This window comes from Salmo salar, unplaced genomic scaffold (genome assembly GCF_965601325.2).
Source record: "Salmo salar unplaced genomic scaffold, fSalSal1 ptg000424l, whole genome shotgun sequence".
NCBI lineage: Eukaryota > Metazoa > Chordata > Actinopteri > Salmoniformes > Salmonidae > Salmo > Salmo salar.
This window is the reverse complement of record NW_027675384.1, coordinates 251,625-261,759: the sequence shown is the minus strand read 5'-3', so window position 1 is coordinate 261,759 and position 10,135 is coordinate 251,625.

Below are 10,135 nucleotides of genomic sequence, written 5' to 3'. Positions count from 1 at the left end.
CTGCTACCCCTGGGGAGAGAGGAGCTGCTACCCCTGGGGAGAGAGGAGCTGCTACCCCTGGGGAGAGAGAGGAGCTGCAACCCCTGGGGAGAGAGGAGCTGCTACCCCTGGGGAGAGAGGAGCTGTTACCCCTGGGGAGAGAGGAGCTGTTACCCCTGGGGAGAGAGGAGCTGCTACCCCTGGGGAGAGAGGAGCTGCTACCCCTGGGGAGAGAGGAGCTGCTACCCCTGGGGAGAGAGGAGCTGCTACCCCTGGGGAGAGAGGAGCTGCTACCCCTGGGTAGAGAGGAGCTGTTACCCCTGGGTAGAGAGGAGCTGCAACCCCTGGGGAGAGAAGAGCTGCTACCCCTGGGGAGAGAGGAGCTGCTACCCCTGGGGAGAGAGGAGTTGCAACCAGGAGAGACTGTGACCCTGCTCGGGAAGAGCTTAACGATTGGTGATTGTTGGGGCACGATTGGCAGGAGCTTCAGTGATGAAGACTGCTGAACTTGCTGATGTTTCACAATATGCCGCGGCCGTCTCAGTCATCAGGTCTCAACACAATAGAACACCACCATCCCTCCAATAGACTTCTAGACAGTTGTAGAATGTTTGCCAAGGCTCATTGTAAGAGCTGTAAAGAGAGAGGGACTCGGAGAGAGAACAGGTAGAACCTGATATGTAAATGAGCAGAGCAAACGAAAGCAACTTTCAACGACCGAATGATCATTCAGACTCTGTTTCTATTGAGAGACAAAAGGTAAGACGACGATTGTCATGTGTATTAATATAGTTGATGATATTGTTGTGTGTATTAATATAGTTGGTGATATTGTTATGTGTATTCATATAGTTGATGATATTGTTATGTGTATTAATATAGTTGATGATATTGTCATGTGTATTAATATAGTTGATGATATTGTTGTGTGTATTAATATAGTTAATGATAGTGTTGTGTGTATTAATATAGTTAATGATAGTGTTGTGTGTATTAATATAGTTGGTGATATTGTTGTGTGTATTAATATAGTTGATGATATTGTCATGTGTATTAATATAGTTGATGATATTGTTATGTGTATTAATATAGTTGATGATATTGTTATGTGTATTCATATAGTTAATGATATTGTTGTGTGTATTAATATAGTTAATGATAGTGTTGTGTGTATTAATATAGTTGGTGATATTGTTGTGTGTATTAATATAGTTGATGATATTGTCATGTGTATTAATATAGTTGATGATATTGTTGTGTGTATTCATATAGTTGATGATATTGTTATGTGTATTAATATAGTTGATGGTATTGTTATGTGTATTAATATAGTTGGTGATATTGTTGTGTGTATTCATATAGTTGATGGTATTGTTATGTGTATTCATATAGTTGATGATATTGTTATGTGTATTCATATAGTTGATGATATTGTTGTGTGTATTCATATAGTTAATTATAATTTTGGTGGACAGTGTTAAAATAGTCCTACTCTCCTTAAAATGTTTTGGATATAAATTAGATGCGTGGGGTGAATTCGTTCTGTGCCCATCTGTGTGCCCCAGGGTGATCGCTCCTACACTATCTACAATCTAAAAGGGTTCTTTGGCTGTCCCCATAGGAGAACCCTTTGTAGAACCCTTTTTGGTACTAGGTAGAACCCTTTTGGGTTCCGTGAAGAACCCTTTCCACAGAGGGTTCTACATGGAAGCCAGAAGGGTTCTACCTGGAACCCAAAAGCGTTCTCCTATGGGGACGGCCGGAGGACCCGTTTGGAACCCTTTATTCTAAGAGTGTACTGTATCATAGGTCTATAGACTTGTCTTCTCAAAACAGGCTTAAAACACAACTAGCAACAAACATACATGTTCTCTTTATAATCTACAGTTAACTCTTTTCACTCAGGAAGGTATGTTGTGTGAAAGAGAGACTAGTAAATATTGTTCGAGAGACTAACAACAACTTACACTTCCTCAAAACAGGCTGAGTGTATTCATTAGTGCCCACCGTAGCAAAACGTTTGGCAACAGAAACCGTTTAGGTCACATTGTACAGCGTTTAGAGTAAACGGTTTATGTTTTATTTAACATCTTAAAACTGTTGGCTGTGGAGTAAACTAATGAATACAACCCAGGTTGTAGCCTACGACTCGGCATGTTGATACCTGCCTCTTGCTGAAACCTGAACGTAGCCTGAGGGGTATACTATGATACAGGCTTGATATACTGGTTTTCTAAAGCTAGCCAGCTTCAGTTAGCTTCACATTCCAGCTCAGGCCTCATCCATCAGAATATACACAACAGAACAGAAAAAAATCTCAATGAAGTTTCAAGGTGAGAATCCTGCCTGGGATTATTGTAAAGTGTGTAGATAAATTAAATTGACATTTACATTTAAGTAATTTAGCAGACGCTCTTATCCAGAGCGACTTACAAATTGGTGCATTCACCTTATAATATCCAGTGGAACAACCACTTACAATAGTGCATCTAAATCTTTTAAGGGGGGGTTAGAAGGATTACTTTATCCTATCCTAGGTATTCCTTAAAGAGGTGGGGTTTCAGGTGTCTCCGGAAGGTGGTGATTGACTCCGCTGTCCTGGTGTCGTGAGGGAGCTTGTTCCACCATTGGGGTGCCAGAGCAGCGAACAGTTTTGACTGGGCTGAGCGGGAACTGTGCTTCCTCAGAGGTAGGGGGGCCAGCAGGCCAGAGGTGGATGAACGCAGTGCCCTTGTTTGGGTGTAGGGCCTGATCAGAGCCTGAAGGTACGGAGGTGCCGTTCCCCTCACAGCTCCGTAGGCAAGCACCATGGTCTTGTAGCGGATGCGAGCTTCGACTGGAAGCCAGTGGAGAGAGCGGAGGAGCGGGGTGACGTGAGAGAACTTGGGAAGGTTGAACACCAGACGGGCTGCGGCGTTCTGGATGAGTTGTAGGGGTTTAATGGCACAGGCAGGGAGCCCAGCCAACAACGAGTTGCAGTAATCCAGACGGGAGATGACAAGTGCCTGGATTAGGACCTGCGCCGCTTCCTGTGTGAGGCAGGGTCGTACTCTGCGAATGTTGTAGAGCATGAACCTACAGGATCGGGTCACCGCCATGATGTTAGTGGAGAACGACAGGGTGTTGTCCAGGGTCACGCCGAGGCTCTTAGCACTCTGGGAGGAGGACACAAGGGAGTTGTCAACCGTGATGGCGAGATCATGGAACGGGCAGTCCTTCCCCGGGAGGAAGAGCAGCTCCGTCTTGCCGAGGTTCAGCTTGAGGTGGTGATCCGTCATCCACACTGATATGTCTGCCAGACATGCAGAGATGCGATTCGCCACCTGGTTGTCAGAAGGGGGAAAGGAGAAGATTAATTGTGTGTCATCTGCATAGCAATGATATGAGAGACCATGTGAGGATATGACAGAGCCAAGTGACTTGGTGTATAGCGAGAATAGGAGAGGGCCTAGAACAGAGCCCTGGGGGACACCAGTGGTGAGAGCACATGGTGCGGAGACAGATTCTCGCCACACCACCTGGTAGGAGCGACCTGTCAGGTAGGACGCAATCCAGGCGTGGGCCGCGCCGGAGATGCCCAGCTCGGAGAGGGTGGAGAGGAGGATCTGATGGTTCACGGTATCAAAGGCAGCAGATAGGTCTAGAAGGATGAGAGCAGAGGAGAGAGAGTTAGCTTTAGCAGTGCGGAGAGCCTCCGTGACACAGAGAAGAGCAGTCTCAGTTGAATGCCCAGTCTTGAAATGTAATGTTAGTATAGTGAATGAAAGTAAAACTCTCCTAACAGTCTACTACTACTGAGACAGGTTGGTGTAATGTTAGTATAGTGAATGACAGTAAAACACTCCTAAGAGTCTACTACTACTGAGACAGGTTGGTGTAATGTTAGTATAGTGAATGACAGTAAAACACTCCTAACAGTCTACTACTACTGAGACAGAAAACTCAAGTCTGAAATTTCTAAGTGGAAATTACAGACTTCAGAAGCCTTTTTAAACCTCAAATACACTACAAGTTTTACATTTCCTGCATTGCTGGAAAGTTCTTCTGCAGTGGGGGGTGATCAAATTAAGATCCTACATCTGTACACATAATTGTACATGGGGATATGTATGGGGGTCTATAACATCCAATCACAGAGGTTTACATCAGCTGACAGTTGCAATGTTATTGCTAATAACTCAAACTGCCCTTTTCAGATAAAGACATAAAATCTGTACAGATGTAGGATCTTAATTTGATCACCCTGTTGCAGAAAAACTAAACTTGTAGTGTATTTGAGTGTAATTAAACTTTAGAAAAGGTTTCTGAAGATGATAAATTCCATTTTTCCATTTTAAAACTGTTCATTAATTATAATCCACACAATAATTCAAATGTCCTGTTTCTGCAGGATTATTTTCCAGGTGTAGCAAACTGGCTCAAATTAAGATCCAACATCTGCAGCAATATACCTCTCTCTAATGTATATGGCTCTATTGAGATTCACTTTTGACCATTTGACATCTTGTATTTACTGTTGTTTAGGCTGGTTGAATGAGCTGCCTGTGAAAGCTACTTCATCTGCAAGAAAACAGGCGGCTGCACCAGTGACTGTCAGAAGTTTTGTGATTTCCTCATATGAACGTGAAAGTAAGTGTGTTGTCTACGCAGTTACAAAAATGGCTGTTGAAACTGTGGCACATATTTCTCTGTGACATTGAATAAATGTGTTGGTATGTAGGAAAGACGGGCAGACTCTCGTACTGTTGGTCTAGACTACCTACAAACTATTATAAGGCTATGATCACTTATCATGCCGACAAACCTGATGGTCTCTGTGAACTGATCTGAACAGGTTTAGACTGGTCATCTATGATATGTAGGTTATATACAGTACATTATCTGTCCTGCTACTGGTAGGACTATAACATTATGTTGATCTGAACAGGTTTAGACTGGTCATCTATGATATGTAGGTTATATACAGTACATTCTCTGTCCTGCTACTGGTAGGACTATAACATTATGTTGATCTGAACAGGTTTAGACTGGTCATCTATGATATGTAGGTTATATACAGTACATTCTCTGTCCTGCTACTGGTAGGACTATAACATTATGTTGATCTGAACAGGTTTAGACTGGTCATCTATGATATGTAGGTTATATACAGTACATTATCTGTCCTGCTACTGGTAGGACTATAACATTATGTTGATCTGAACAGGTTTAAACTGGTCATCTATGATATGTAGGTTATATACAGTACATTCTCTGTCCTGCTACTGGTAGGACTATAACATTATGTTGATCTGAACAGGTTTAGACTGGTCATCTATGATATGTAGGTTATATACAGTACATTCTCTGTCCTGCTACTGGTAGGACTATAACATTATGTTGATCTGAACAGGTTTAGACTGGTCATCTATGATATGTAGGTTATATACAGTACATTCTCTGTCCTGCTACTGGTAGGACTATAACATTATGTTGATCTGAACAGGTTTAGACTGGTCATCTATGATATGTAGGTTAAATACAGTACATTCTCTGTCCTGCTACTGGTAGGACTATAACATTATGTTGATCTGAACAGGTTTAGACTGGTCATCTATGATATGTAGGTTATATACAGTACATTCTCTGTCCTGCTACTGGTAGGACTATAACATTATGTTGATCTGAACAGGTTTAAACTGGTCATCTATGATATGTAGGTTATATACAGTACATTCTCTGTCCTGCTACTGGTAGGACTATAACATTATGTTGATCTGAACAGGTTTAGACAGGTCATCTATGATATGTAGGCTATAGCCGAGGTATAGACCTTGATCTGCATATCACTAACAAACTGCTATTATGCATTATAACCTAGTCTACTTTACATAATATAACATCTCTCACTTGATGCAAAAAACCTTTCTGAATGGATCAACAAATTCCTCCTCGGATCAATCATGTCTGTTTTAGCCCTTCTGTCTACATTCTCAGATACGTTTAGAAAAGAACAGATTGAAAGACAATAAATAGCCTACTGTTAGTGAATACAAATACGTGTGAGACATGGCCTTGTGTTGCTGTACTGTCTATAACTACCTTAACAAACAGTGACTTATTATTATTATTGACAGTTACCATGGAGATGAAATTTCACAACTACATGTTCATGTGATGCATTAAATCACCTGACTGTTTCTATGTCTGTTAGTAAATGTTTTATTTCTCTAAGAGATAATGAATACATGAGAACAATTGACAGTCAAGAACTAGTTGTCACTGTGTTAACCACAACCAACATGCTGGATCTCTGTTTAGTTGTCACTGTGTTAACCACAACCAACATGCTGGATCTCTGTTTAGTTGTCACTGTGTTAACCACAACCAACATGCTGGATCTCTGTTTAGTTGTCACTGTGTTAACCACAACCAACATGTTGGATCTCTGTTCAGGGGTCCTGTCTCTAAAATGAGTCTCTCTGGGGAGAGGAAGGAGGGGGACCCTGCCTCTAAAATGAGTCTCTCTGGGGAACATGACACCAAATCTAAGAGGTGAGATGACAATTTTGTTTAAGAATTATTAATAGTTTATTTCAAAAATGATATTTCCAAAAATGTTCACGTTTGTTTTTAAATCAGAAATGGTTGCTTATGGGTACCTTCAATATTACTGTTCTCAGATTTTTAATTAATAGCTTAGGATTGTGTATAATATTTTTGTATTGCAAAACGCTATACATCCATTGTTTAGCTGGAACACCCGAGATGCCTAGAATTGCCCAATTCATAGCCATGCCCAATTTAGGATAATTTTTTAACAACGTGATGTTGCGCTCCAAAGAGATAACTTGAAATAACATGATGTAGAAAATTAAATAATCAAATGTTTATGTGTTTATTATACACTCTTAGAAAAGAAGGTTCCTTATAGAACGAAAAAAACTTCTATCACTTCCTTAATATATGGAATCACTAAAAGTTATATATATTTTTGGGTTCAGTGAAGAAGAACCTCTAGAGTTCTGATCAACGAAAGGTGAATGTTTTGAGGATGTGAACCCAGCAGCCCTCCAGTGGTCAGATCAATTCCTCCTGTTTATTTCAGCACTCGGCCCAGGATTCGAACCAGCCACCTTTCAAACACAGGTTCAAATCCCGCCACAGCTCCAACTCCTTAGCCTCTGGGTGAAAACCAGAGATAATCTTCAGAAATAAGCATGAGTTAATCTGCCAAAATGAAGACAAAATGCTATGCAGACATACATGGTATCACTTGTGATACATAAATATTATACATACATATTATACATAAATATTACACATAAATATTATACATAAATATTTCACATAAATATTATACATAAATATTATACATAAATATTACACATACATATTATTCATAAATAATTTCCAAAAGCACAAGACATACTGTTGCATGTAGGTCTATATTATTAATGGATTGATCATATAGAAATAGAAAACAATATTTTTACTACCCCAAAGTATTTACATGTGGTGCAGGAACCACTGACTCGCTGCATTATTCTATAGTATTATCAAGACACCTGCTGTTAACTCTTAACTACTTAGGACAGCTCACGAGGTGTCCTAAATATCTGCTGACTAGGTGGGAGTAGAGACTTCATGCATAGCTTTCATTTACACCCAGAAGTGTAAAATGTCTGTATTCTCAGCACTTATACGACCAATTTTCTACTCTGAGACCCTTTGTGGATATGGGCCCAGATCTCAAAATATTGTTGCAATAAATGTTTGTTTAACATAGAGAAAAATGAATATTACTAATGTAACCCACTGTAAAGACTGGGTTTAGTTGATTGTGTGGCACTGCTCTTGTCCGCGTTCTGGAACTGTCCCCGTCCCCGTACAGAACTGTCCGCGTCCCCGTACGGTGTGGCGCCAAGCATATTGTCAGGTTACGTGCAGAGTGGGCTGAGGTGATCTTGGGGAATAATGACAGAGTTTGTTACAGTGTTGAGACACCGAAGTTTATTGTTCAATTTGCTTTTGGTTTACGGTCAGGGACAGTATGAGTGTAGCCAGATCCTTTTCACTCTCTATCCTTGTTTCATTTTGTGGTTCACCGGATTCGTCATCATCATCGAGACAAACGACAGATGAACGTCCTGCTAGCTAGCCAAGCTAGTCGGTACAGCTAGGTAAGCTAGCTAGCTACTCTACCAGCAGCATCATAGTTATCCTAGCTAGTCGGTACAGCTAGGTAAGCTAGCTAGCTACTCTACCAGCAGCATCCTAGTTATCCTCGCTAGTCGGTACAGCTAGGTAAGCTAGCTAGCTACTCTACCAGCAGCATCCTAGTTATCCAAGCTAGTCGGTACAGCTGGGTAAGCTAGCTAGCTACTCTACCAGCAGCATCCTAGTTATCCTAGCTAGTCGGTACAGCTAGGTAAGCTAGCTAGCTACTCTACCAGCAGCATCCTAGTTATCCAAGCTAGTCGGTACAGCTAGGTAAGCTCGATAGCTACTCTACCAGCAGCATCCTAGTTATCCTAGCTAGCCGGTACAGCTAGGTAAGCTAGCTAGCTACTATATCAGCAGCATCCTAGTTATCCTAGCTAGTCGGTACAGCTCAGTAAGCTAGCTAGCTACTCTACCAGCAGCATCCTAGTTATCCTAGCTAGTCGGTACAGCTAGGTAAGCTAGCTAGCTACTATACCAGCAGCATCCTAGTTATCCTAGCTAGCCGGTACAGCTAGGTAAGCTAGCTAGCTACTCTACCAGCAGCATCCTAGTTATCCTAGCTAGTCGGTACAGCTAGGTAAACTAGCTAGCTACTCTACCAGCAGCATCCTAGTTATCCTAGCTAGTCGGTACAGCTAGGTAAGCTAGCTAGCTACTATACCAGCAGCATCCTAGTTATCCTAGCTAGCCGGTACAGCTAGGTAAGCTAGCTAGCTACTCTACCAGCAGCATCCTAGTTATCCTAGCTAGTCGGTACAGCTAGGTAAGCTAGCTAGCTACTCTACCAGCAGCATCCTAGTTATCCTAGCTAGTCGGTACAGCTAGGTAAGCTAGCTAGCTACTCTACCAGCAGCATCCTAGTTATCCTATCCTCCCTCTCTCGTTGACGGATGCTGGCTACCTCTGTCCGGTTCTCCTCTCTTCACTAGATGGATGGTAACTTTAGTGTTTAACCCCTCTGTATCCAAGGACTAATCTTTTGAATATTATTTTCGGGGCGCCTCAAGTAGGCTGGACACATTCCATTTTTTTTTAAATTCTCAGCTGCCTCACCAACGTCTGAATGTGCATTAATAACTTTTAATTGCTAAATATTTCCAATAGATGGCAGCATAAGACCACAAAGCATCAGTTATAGGCTACAAGCAGCAGTATGATTGACATAAAATAGCATGCAACCACAGACTATATGTCCCATGATTTTCTAAAATGGTCACTCATTAACATGACTTTAGTTAGCTATATATCTCGTTTTAGGGCTGTGTTGCTTTTGGGAGAGCAAAATAATAGTGACTATAGCAGGTATTGAACCCCGGGTAAATAATCACTAGTCAGAACCTCAACCTCAGTATACCTGCATTATAAAAAGTCATCTTAATATCTGATATTGCGAGTAAACAACCTCGGAATAGAAAAGACAAGAGTGCGCCTTCCAGCCCACCAATAAATTACATAATTCAACCCTCTCGGATAGTAAATTTACCTCAACATGCCCCTTGAGAAGGCAGAGCGACGACACCAGCTTTTTACCGGGGCTGAGTTGACTACTAGAGAGAGAAGGCAGAGCGACGACACCAGCTTTTTACCGGGGCTGAGTTGACTACTAGAGAGAGAAGGCAGAGCGACGACACCAGCTTTTTACCGGGGCTGAATTGACTACTAGAGAGAGAAGGCAGAGTGAAGACACCAGCTTTTTAGCGGGGCTGAGTTGACTACTAGAGAGAGAAGGCAGAGCGACGACACCAGCTTTTTACCGGGGCTGAGTTGACTACTAGAGAGAGAAGGCAGAGTGACGACACCAGCTTTTTACCGGGGCTGAGTTGACTACTAGAGAGAGAAGGCAGAGTGAAGACACCAGCTTTTTAGCGGGGCTGAGTTGACTACTAGAGAGAGAAGGCAGAGTGACGACACCAGCTTTTTACCAGGGCTGAGTTGACTACTAGAGAGAGAA